Source organism: Tamandua tetradactyla, chromosome 3 (genome assembly GCF_023851605.1).
Source record: "Tamandua tetradactyla isolate mTamTet1 chromosome 3, mTamTet1.pri, whole genome shotgun sequence".
Lineage (NCBI taxonomy): Eukaryota > Metazoa > Chordata > Mammalia > Pilosa > Myrmecophagidae > Tamandua > Tamandua tetradactyla.
In genome coordinates, this window is record NC_135329.1 from 129,815,063 (window position 1) to 129,825,549 (window position 10,487).

The window sequence follows — 10,487 nt, forward strand, 5'->3', positions numbered from 1 at the left end:
CAATTTTTGTATTGAACCCCCAGACTTCTTAAAGATAAATCTTCATAGCATGAAAGTTCATACTGCTACCTTTATGAACTCCATGGATTTATCCTAATAATTTTTCCAAATAGTTAAAATTAATTAACAAGACTATACTGTAAAATGGAGTTCATTATACTGCTGTACGTATAATATATATGATTCCATTCTTATTGCTTTAAGGCAGGGTATTTGAAATAATACTATGGAAGATTAACATAATGAAACAGATGTTATGACCTTACAGACCATTTTAATCAAATGGAAAACCACTACTATTTTAATCAAATAGCAGACAATGAGACAGTAGACAACCTGTGACTCAGACAAAAAATTTATAAAAAGGACGCTTAATAGCAAATATTTAGCATAAATATACCAATATGTCATCAGTCAATTTATGTATACAATGGCTTATGATTACACGTTTTGGTATGGCACTATTTAAGAAACATAAATGTTATGTTTGCACTAGGAACCCAAATATAAATAAGTGAACTTTACAATAATCTTGAAAGATGCTGCTCATATTTATAAGTGAGTAAGATGAGTATCTAGACACAAAAGGACAGATATTTTATGATTTTTCTTTTATGAAATAACTAAAATATGCAAATTCATAGAGACAAAGTAGATTAAAGGCTACTAGAAACAGCAGGAGGAACAATGGGGAGTCAGTGCATAATGGGAACTGTTTATTTTTGGGGTGATGTAAAAGTTTTGGTCCTAATGGTGGTGATGGTGGCACAGCAGTATGAATGTAATTAATATCACTGAACTGTATATTTGAAAGTGGTTAAAATGGAAAATTTTATGTTTGTATATCTGTTATCATAATAAATTTTTAAAAAAGAGATTACTGTCTAAAGTCATACAGAATCCCTTGTTAAGTTGCTTCTGACCGTGGGAATGTTATCAAGTTGATATGTCCCAGCTACATATAGTATATCTAAGGAGGCCAATAAATTGCATCTTTTTTCCCGATCTGAGTTCTATACCAATTTAGAGAGCTAAAGGAGACAAAAAATGGAGATAAAAATACCCCCTTTAATACTGGAAAGCTCTAGGCTGAAGACATGGGTGAGAGAGACAGAACAATAGGCTTCCTGATTCTGAACCTCAGAATTAAACCCATCACAAGAAATTACTGAAAAATTGCAGGCTCCTATTTGCAGGGCAGAGCTTTCGCTGGCCGGCTTTACTGCAGAGACCAAGTTGACCAGAACACATGGTCCTGTAGCCTGTTCCTGTAGCAGGTCGAAGAGAGAGGAGGGGGAAGTGAGCCTTATTTTCCTATTCTATTGCCCATTCTAAACCATGTCCAGCTTTGTTGTCCAAATATGCTCATGTGTGGTTCGGCAGTAAGGTTGAATGACAACATTAAGGCATTCTAACAACAAAGTGACCCAAAAGTGTATATAGTGTTTCTCATTATGCAATCCATAGGCGAAATTAAGTGCCAAAGGTTAAATCTCTTTGAAAATTAAAGTTCAAAGATTTTAAAGTCCAAAAGGATTTAAGTTAAATTAAATTCTCTTATCAAAGAAAAATGCCTAGAAATTTGTTTTTCTGACACATCTAGATTTTGTCTGATGGAGTCTTCCAAAGTGGCAGATATAAATCAGTGTTACTAGAATAGCCAAAAGCATTTATTCATCCCCACCGTGCCAGGCCAGACTCAAGGCCCACGATGTCAGGGAAATTTTTACCCCTGAATGGCTTGTACCAGAGTTGGGCTTAGAGAAAGGCCACATCTGAGCCACAAAGAGGCTTCCTGGAAGCAACTCTTAAGCCTCATTATGAGTGTTTTTAACTTTTCCCTACAGAAATAGGTTTCGTAAGAGCAAGCCTCAAAATCCAGGGCTTGGCCTATATTCTTGGGAGTCCTCAAATGACTGGGAGAGTACTGGGGTTCCCCAGGTGGGAGAGTTTAATATTAAGTGATGAAGGCCTTATTTCCTTACTGGACTTCAAGAGTTTAGGCTGTCTAAATGAGCTACCCAGAGAGGCTGATTTATATGTCACAGAAGATTTAGGTTCCAGACATAACAAACCTCTCTGCCCTTAATCTCATACAACAGCTGAAGGTCTAGAGTACATAGTATCATCTTTTACCCTGCATTCCAATTTACCTTGGACCTAGCTAGATTAGCTTTTTTAAAAACTCTCATTGAGGCCTGATCTGTTTCGGTTACTCTGCTATTATATATAGCTATGCTAACTTTCACATCTGCAGCACTCCATTTCTAGGAGCAAGGTGGCACAGAGCTACTCAAAGTTCCAGGGAAATACCAGCTGAAACATATAGCTCAGTGGCTTAGAATCCATAAATACATCCATAACTTCAGACCAAATATGGCTGCTATAAGGGTCCACAGTCCAGGCTCTCATTTTTATATAAGTATTTTCTGAGAGAGACTGTAACATATTTGTTCTTTTGTTTCTGGTCCATTCTGCACAGCCCATTGTCCCCAGTATTAATTCAGTCCGTCGGGTGCCCCCTCAACATCCCTCCTTCTTGTAGCTAAACCACATCCCATCATATAAATGTATCATTGTTCACAATTGTACTTCTCAGACACTGTATCCTTTGGCTCCCTCCATCTATTGGGCATCATGGACAATGTCCAAAATAAGCAAACCATGTATTACAGTATCTTCATTTGGTTGTACAATCAGCAGCACTCTCAATTTTAGACAATTTTCATTTGTCCATAATGTAAAGAACCAGCAAACATAATGTCACCAACTATTTAATCAAATCTAGCCCTGTGACTTGTTTCTCCCCACCAAGTGAGTTGCTCCTGGTAGTGCTGTGGTATGTTGATGTCTTCCTGTTAACAAGTCATTATAGAATCAATTTCAAAGTATGGTATGGGTTACAGTTTCACAATTTCCTTATGGCTGCTGTAAGACACTGGAGACTAAAAAGAAATATCAATATGATTCAGTAGTCATAGTCAATTGTTAAATCCTATCTTCTCTGGCACAATTCCTCCTTCTCCCAATCTTTAGGGATATTTGGGCAATGACCGTTATAAGTTCTTTTTTTTTTTTATTAATTAACGGAAAAAAAGAAATTAACCCAACATTTAGAAATCATACCATTCTACATATGCAATCAGTAATTCTTAACATCATCACATAGATGCATGATCATCGTTTTTTAGTATATTTGCATCGGTTTAGAAGAACTAGCAACACAACAGAAAAAGATATAGAATGTTAATATAGAGAAAAAAATAAAAGTAATAATAATAGTAAAAAAAAAAAACAAAAAACCTATAGCTCAGATGCAGCTTCATTCAGTGTTTTAACATGATTATTTTACAATTAGGTATTATTGTGCTGTCCATTTTTGAGTTTTTGTATCTAGTCCTGTTGCACAGTCTGTATCCCTTCAGCTCCAATTACCCATTATCTTACCCTGTTTCTAACTCCTACTGGTTTCTGTTACCAATGACATATTCCAAGTTTATTCTTGAATGTCGGTTCACATACAGTATTTGTCCTTTAGTTTTTGGCTAGACTCACTCAGCATAATGTTCTCTAGGTCCATTCATGTTATGACATGCTTCATAAGTTTATCCTGTCTTAAAGCTGCATAGTATTCCATTGTATGTATATACCACAGTTTGTTTAGCCACTTGTCTGTTGATGGACATTTTGGCTGTTTCCATCTCTTTGCAATTGTAAATAACGCTGCTATAAACATTGGTGGGCAAATATCCGTTTGTGTCTTTGCCCTTAAGTCCTTTGAGGAGGTACCTAGCAATGGTATTGCTTGGTCATATGGCAATTCTATATTCAGCTTTTTGAGGAACCGCCAAACTGCCTTCCACAGTGGTTGCACCATTTGACATTCCCACCAACAGTGGATAAGTGTGCCTCTTTCTCCGCATCCTGTCCAGCACTTGTCATTTTCTGTTTTGTTGATAATCGCCATTCTGGTGGGTGTGAGATGATATCTCATTGTGGTTTTGATTTGCATTTCTCTAATGGCCAGGGACATTGAGCATCTCTTCATGTGCCTTTTGGCCATTTGAATTTCCTCTTCTGATAGGTGTCTGTTCAAGTCTTTTTCCCATTTTGTAATTGGGTTGGCTGTCTTTTTGTTGTTGAGTTGAACAATCTCTTTATAAATTCTGGATACTAGACCTTTATCTGATATGTCATTTCCAAATATTGTCTCCCATTGTGTAGGCTGTCTTTCTACTTTCTTGATGAAGTTCTTTGATGCACAAAAGTGTTTAATTTTGAGGAGCTCTCATTTATTTATTTCCTTCTTCAGTGCTCTTGCTTTAAGTTTAAGGTCCATAAAACCGCCTCCAATTGTAAGTTTCATAAGATATCTCCCTACATTTTCCTCCAACTGTTTTATGGTCTTAGACCTAATGTTTAGATCTTTGATCCATTTTGAGTTAACTTTTGTGTAGGGTGTGAGATATGGGTCTTCTTTCATTCTTTTGCATATGGATATCCAGTTCTCTAGGCACCATTTATTGAAGAGACTGTTCTGTCCCAGGTGAGTTGGCTTGACTGCCTTATCAAAGATCAAATGTCCATAGATGAGAGGGTCTATATCTGAGCACTCTATTCGATTCCATTGGTCGATATATCTATCTTTATGCCAATACCATGCTGTTTTGACCACTGTGGCTTCATAATATGCCTTAACGTCAGGCAGCGCGAGACCTCCAGCTTCGTTTTTTTTTCCTCAAGATGTTTTTAGCAATTCGGGGCACCCTGCCCTTCCAGACAAATTTGCTTATTGGTTATTCTATTTCTGAAAAATAAGTTGTTGGGATTTTGATTGGTATTGCATTGAATCTGTAAATCAATTTAGGTAGGATTGACATCTTAATTATGTTTAGTCTTCCAATCCATGAACACGGTATGCCCTTCCATCTATTTAGGTCTTCTGTGATTTCTTTGAACAGTTTTTTGTAGTTTTCTTTGTATAGGTTTTTTGTCTCTTTAGTTAAATTTATTCCTAGGTATTTTATTCTTTTAGTTGCAATTGTAAATGGGATTCGTTTCTTGATTTCCCCCTCAGCTTGTTCATTACTAGTGTATAGAAATGCTACAGATTTTTGAATGTTGATCTTGTAACCTGCCACTTTGCTGTACTCATTTATTAGCTCTAGTAGTTTTGTTGTGGATTTTTCCGGGTTTTCGACGTATAGTATCATATCGTCTGCAAACAGTGATAGTTTTACTTCTTCCTTTCCAATTTTGATGCCTTGTATTTCTTTTTCTTGTCTAATTGCTCTGGCTAGAACCTCCAACCAAATGTTGAATAATAGTGGTGATAATGGACATCCTTGTCTTGTTCCTGATCTTAGGGGGAAAGTTTTCAATTTTTCCCCATTGAGGATGATATTAGCTGTGGGTTTTTCATATATTCCCTCTATCATTTTAAGGAAGTTCCCTTGTATTCCTATCTTTTGAAGTATTTTCAACAGGAAAGGATGTTGAATCTTGTCAAATGCCTTCTCTGCATCAATTGAGATGATCATGTGATTTTTCTGCTTTGATTTGTTGATATGGTGCATTACATTAATTGATTTTCTTATGTTGAACCATCCTTGCATACCTGGGATGAATCCTACTTGGTCATGATGTATAATTCTTTTAATGTGTTGTTGGATTCGATTTGCTAGAATTTTATTGAGGATTTTTGCATCTATATTCATTAGAGAGATTGGTCTGTAGTTTTCTTTTTTTGTAATATCTTTGCCTGGTTTTGGTATGAGGGTGATGTTGGCTTCATAGAATGAAGTAGGTAGCTTTGCCTCCACTTCGATTTTTTTGAAGAGTTTGAGGAGAGTTGGTACTAATTCTTTCTGGAATGTTTGGTAGAATTCACATGTGAAGCCGTCTGGTCCTGGACTTTTCTTTTTAGGAAGCTTTTGAATGACTGATTCAATTTCTTTACTTGTGATTGGTTTGTTGAGGTCATCTATGTCTTCTTGAGTCAAAGTTGGTTGTTCATACCTTTCCAGGAACCCGTCCATTTCCTCTAAATTGTTGTATTTATTAGCATAAAGTTGCTCATAGTATCCTGTTATTACCTCCTTTATTTCTGTGAGGTCAGCGGTTATGTCTCCTCTTCCATTTCTGATCTTATTTATTTGCGTCCTCTCTCTTCTTCTTTTTGTCAATCTTGCTAAGGGCCCATCAATCTTATTGATTTTCTCATAGTACCAACTTCTGGTCTTATTGATTTTCTCTATTGTTTTCATGTTTTCAATTTCATTTATTTCTGCTCTAATCTTTGTTATTTCTTTCCTTTTGATTGCTTTGGGATTAGTTTTCTGTTCTTTCTCCAGTTCTTCCAAGTGGGCAGTTAATTCCTGCATTTTTGCCCTTTCTTCTTTTCTGATAAAGGCATTTAGGGCAATAAATTTCCCTCTTAGCACTGCCTTTGCTGCGTCCCATAAGTTTTGATATGTTGTATTTTCATTTTCATTTGCCTCGAGGTATTTACTAATTTCTCTTGCAATTTCTTCCTTGACCCACTGGTTGTTTAAGAGTGTGTCGTTGAGCCTCCATGTATTTGTGAATTTTCTGGCACTCCGCCTATTATTGATTTCCAACTTCATTCCTTTATGATCCGAGGAAGTGTTGTGTATGATTTCAATCTTTTTAAATTTTTAAGACTTGCTTTGTGACCCAGCATATGGTCTATCTTTGAGAATGATCCATGAGCACTTGAGAAAAAGGTGTATCCTGCTGTTGTGGGATGTAATGTCCTATAAATGTCTGTTAAGTCTAGCTCATTTATAGTAATATTCAGATTCTCTATTTCTTTATGGATCCTCTGTCTAGATGTTCTGTCCATTGATGAGAGTGGGGAATTGAAGTCTCCAACTATTATGGTATTTGTGTCTATTTCCCTTTTTCAGTCTTTGCAGAGTATTCCTCACGTATTTTGGGGCATTCTGGTTCGGTGCGTAAATATTTATGATTGTTATGTCTTCTCATTTAATTGTTCCTTTTATTAGTAGATAGTGTCCTTCTTTGTCTCTTTTAACTGTTTTACATTTGAAGTCTAATTTGCTGGATATTAGTGTAGCCACTCCTGCTATTTTCTGGTTGTTATTTGCATGAAATATCTTTTCCCAACCTTTCACTTTCAACCTATGTTTATCTTTGGGTCTAAGATGTGTTTCCTGTAGACAGCATATAGAAGGATCCTGTTTTTTAATCCATTCTGCCAGTCTATGTCTTTTAATTGGGGAATTCACTCCATTAACATTTAGTGTTATTACTGTTTGGATAATATTTTCCTCTGCCATTTTGCCTTTCGTATTATATATATCATATCTGACTTTCCTTCTTTCTACACTCTTCTCCATACCTCTCTCTTCTGTCTTTTCGGTTCTGACTCTAGTGCTCCCTTTAGTATTTTCTTGCAGAGCTGGTCTCTTGGTCACAAATTCTCTCCGTGACTTTTTGTCTGAGAATGTTTTAATTTCTCCCTCATTTTTGAAGGACAATTTTGCTGGATATAGGAGTCTTGGTTGGCAGTTTTTCTCTTTTAGTAATTTAAATATATCATCCCACTGTCTTCTAGCTTCCATGGTTTCTGCTGAGAAATCTACACATAGTCTTATTGGGTTTCCCTTGTATGTGATGGATTGTTTTTCTCTTGCTGCTTTCAAGATCCTCTCTTTCTCTTTGACCTCTGCCATTCTAACTAGTAAGTGTCTTGGAGAACGCCTATTTGGGTCTAATCTCTTTGGGGTGTGCTGCACTTCTTGGATCTGTAATTTTAGGTCTTTCATAAGAGTTGGGAAATTTTCAGTGATAATTTCTTCCATTAGTTTTTCTCCTCCTTTTCCCTTCTCTTCTCCTTCTGGGACACCCACAACACGTATATTTGTGCGGTTGTATTGTCCTTGAGTTCCCTGATACCCTGTTCAAATTTTTCCATTCTTTTCCTGATAGTTTCTGTTTCTTTTTGAAATTCAGATGTTCCATCCTCCAAATCACTAATTCTATCTTCTGTCTCTTTGAATCTATCATTGTAGGTATCCATTGTTTTTTCCATCTTTTCTACTTTATCCTTCACTTCCATAAGTTCTGCGATTTGTTTTTTCAGTTTTTCTATTTCTTCTTTTTGTTCAGCCCATGTCTTCTTCATGTCCTCCCTCAATTTATCGATTTCGTTTTTGAAGAGGTTTTCCATTTCTGTTCATATATTCAGCATTAGTTGTCTGAGCTCCTGTATCTCATTTGAACTATTGGTTTTTTCCTTTGATTGGGTCATATTTTCAATTTTCTGAGCGTGATCCGTTATCTTCTGCTGGCGTCTGGGCATTTCGTCAGATTTCCCTGGGTGTTGGACCAAACAGGTTGAAAGATTTTTCTGTGAAATCTCTGGGTTTTGTTTTTCTTATCCTGCCCAGTAGGTGGCGTTCATGGCACACGTTTGTCTGCACGTCCCACCAGTAAAAGGTGTTGTGGGACCTTTAACTTTGGAAAACTCTCGTCGTGGGGGAGGTTCGCCAGCCGAAGCAGCTTGGAAGAGTGGCAGCCGGCCCGGGGGTCCGAACACGGGGAGGGTCGCCGGCCGCCGCAGCCCGGGAGAGCGCCCATCCAAATTTCCTAGTCAGCCCGGGGCGCCAAGCGTAGCGGGAGGGCGCCAGCTGCCGCCGCCCGGGAGAGTGCATCGTTCCCAGCCGGACCGGGGAGTCACATGTTTGGAATGGACCCCCCCCCCCGGTCACCGTTCTCCACGGCCTGGGGATTTCCAATCCAATTCTCTCAGTTGGTCCAGGGGGCTGCACGTGGTGGGGGCGCCAGCCTCCGCGGCTTGAGGGGACCGCCTGCCCAATTCTGCCAGCTGGCCCAGGAAGGAGGAGGGGAGGGACTCCGGCTGCTTGCCGCCCCACCTGGGGAAGCCGCTCCCGTCTGCGATCTCACCGGAGCCGGTTCTCCCAGCCAGTCAGCCGTTCCAGGATGGGGTACGCTGTCTTTTTGATCTCTGTCGTGGCTCCGGGAGCTGTTCTGTATCGTTTCTACTCCCCTAGTAGCTGTTCCGGAGGAGAAAAGGTGAGGATGGCAAGGGTGTCGAGGACGGTGGTGGAGGAGCCGGTGAAGGCGGAAGAGGGCACGGTGGTGGTTGGAGAGCCACTGGAGTAGGAGGAGAAAGGGAAGGAGAAGATGGCGGATGGAGCACCGCTGGAGCAGAAGGGGAAAGAGAAGGGCAAGATACGGCGGGAGCGCCGCTGGCGGAGAAAGAGGAAGAGGAGGGCTATATGGCGGCGGGAGCGCTGCCGGCAGAGAAAGAGGAAGAGGAGGGGCTAGATGGCGGCGGAACGCCGCCGGTGGAGAAAGAGGAAGAGGAGGGCTAGATGACGGCGGGAGCGCCGGCGGAGAAGGGGGAAGAGGAGGGCTAGATGGCCGCGGGAGCGCCGCCGGTGGAGAAAGAGGAAGAGGAGGGCTAGATGGCGGCGGGAGCACCAGTGGAGCCGTTGTAAGTTCTTCATGTTGAAAAGGGTTGTCATAATTTTGGAGTATGGAAGTGCAGTTGCTTTGGGGAGACTGGTAATTGGGTTTCAGGGCTTATATGGCACAGGAATGACTGGAGGTATTAGGTATCTGAAGAATAAATATAGTGAGTGAAACTTTTTTATGGAGTTTCAGATAGAACCCCGGGTATTCTTTAGGGTTAGCAGGAATACTATTGGTTGGGGCTTGGCATATCATGGTAATTAGCAATATATAGCTGAAGCTGGCCTAAGAGTCACCTCCAGAATAGCCTCTCAACCCTATTTGAACTCTTTCAGCCAGTGATACCTTATTTTGTTACAATTCTTTTCCCCCTTTTGGTCAGGCAGGCATTGTTGATCCCTTGGTGCCAGGGCCAGACTCATCCCTGGGAGTCATGTCCCACGTAGGCTGGGAGATTTACACCCCTGGTGTCATGTCCCACATAGTGGGGAAGGTAATAATTTTACTTGCAGAGTTGGGCTTAGAGAGAGAGGATTTGTGGAGTCACATCTGGTAATAGCTTTTTTGTGTGTGATGAAAAATAAACATTTTGGGTACAAATCCTTTTTAACAGATGTGTATTTGCCCTTTTAAAATCTGGGTTGTCTTTTTATTGTTGAGTTGTAGGAGTTCTTTATATATGCTGGATATTAAATCCTTATCAGATATATGGTTCCACATATTTTATCCCATTCTCTTTGGTTGTCTTTTCATTTGCTAATTTCCTTTGGTGCACAAAAGCTTTTAATTTTGATGAAGTCCAATTTGTTTATTTTTTTTACTGTTGTTTATGCTTTTTTTTGTAAAGTCTCAGAATCCATTGCTTAATACAAGGTCCTTAAGATAGTTCCCTAGGTAGTGCTTGACTCTTAATTCAAGTTTATGAAGCTGGATGGCAATGAATAAATTTCTTAGGTAAAATGAAGGTAAAATTCTTCATTTCTTAGGTAAAAGTTTTTTTCCTC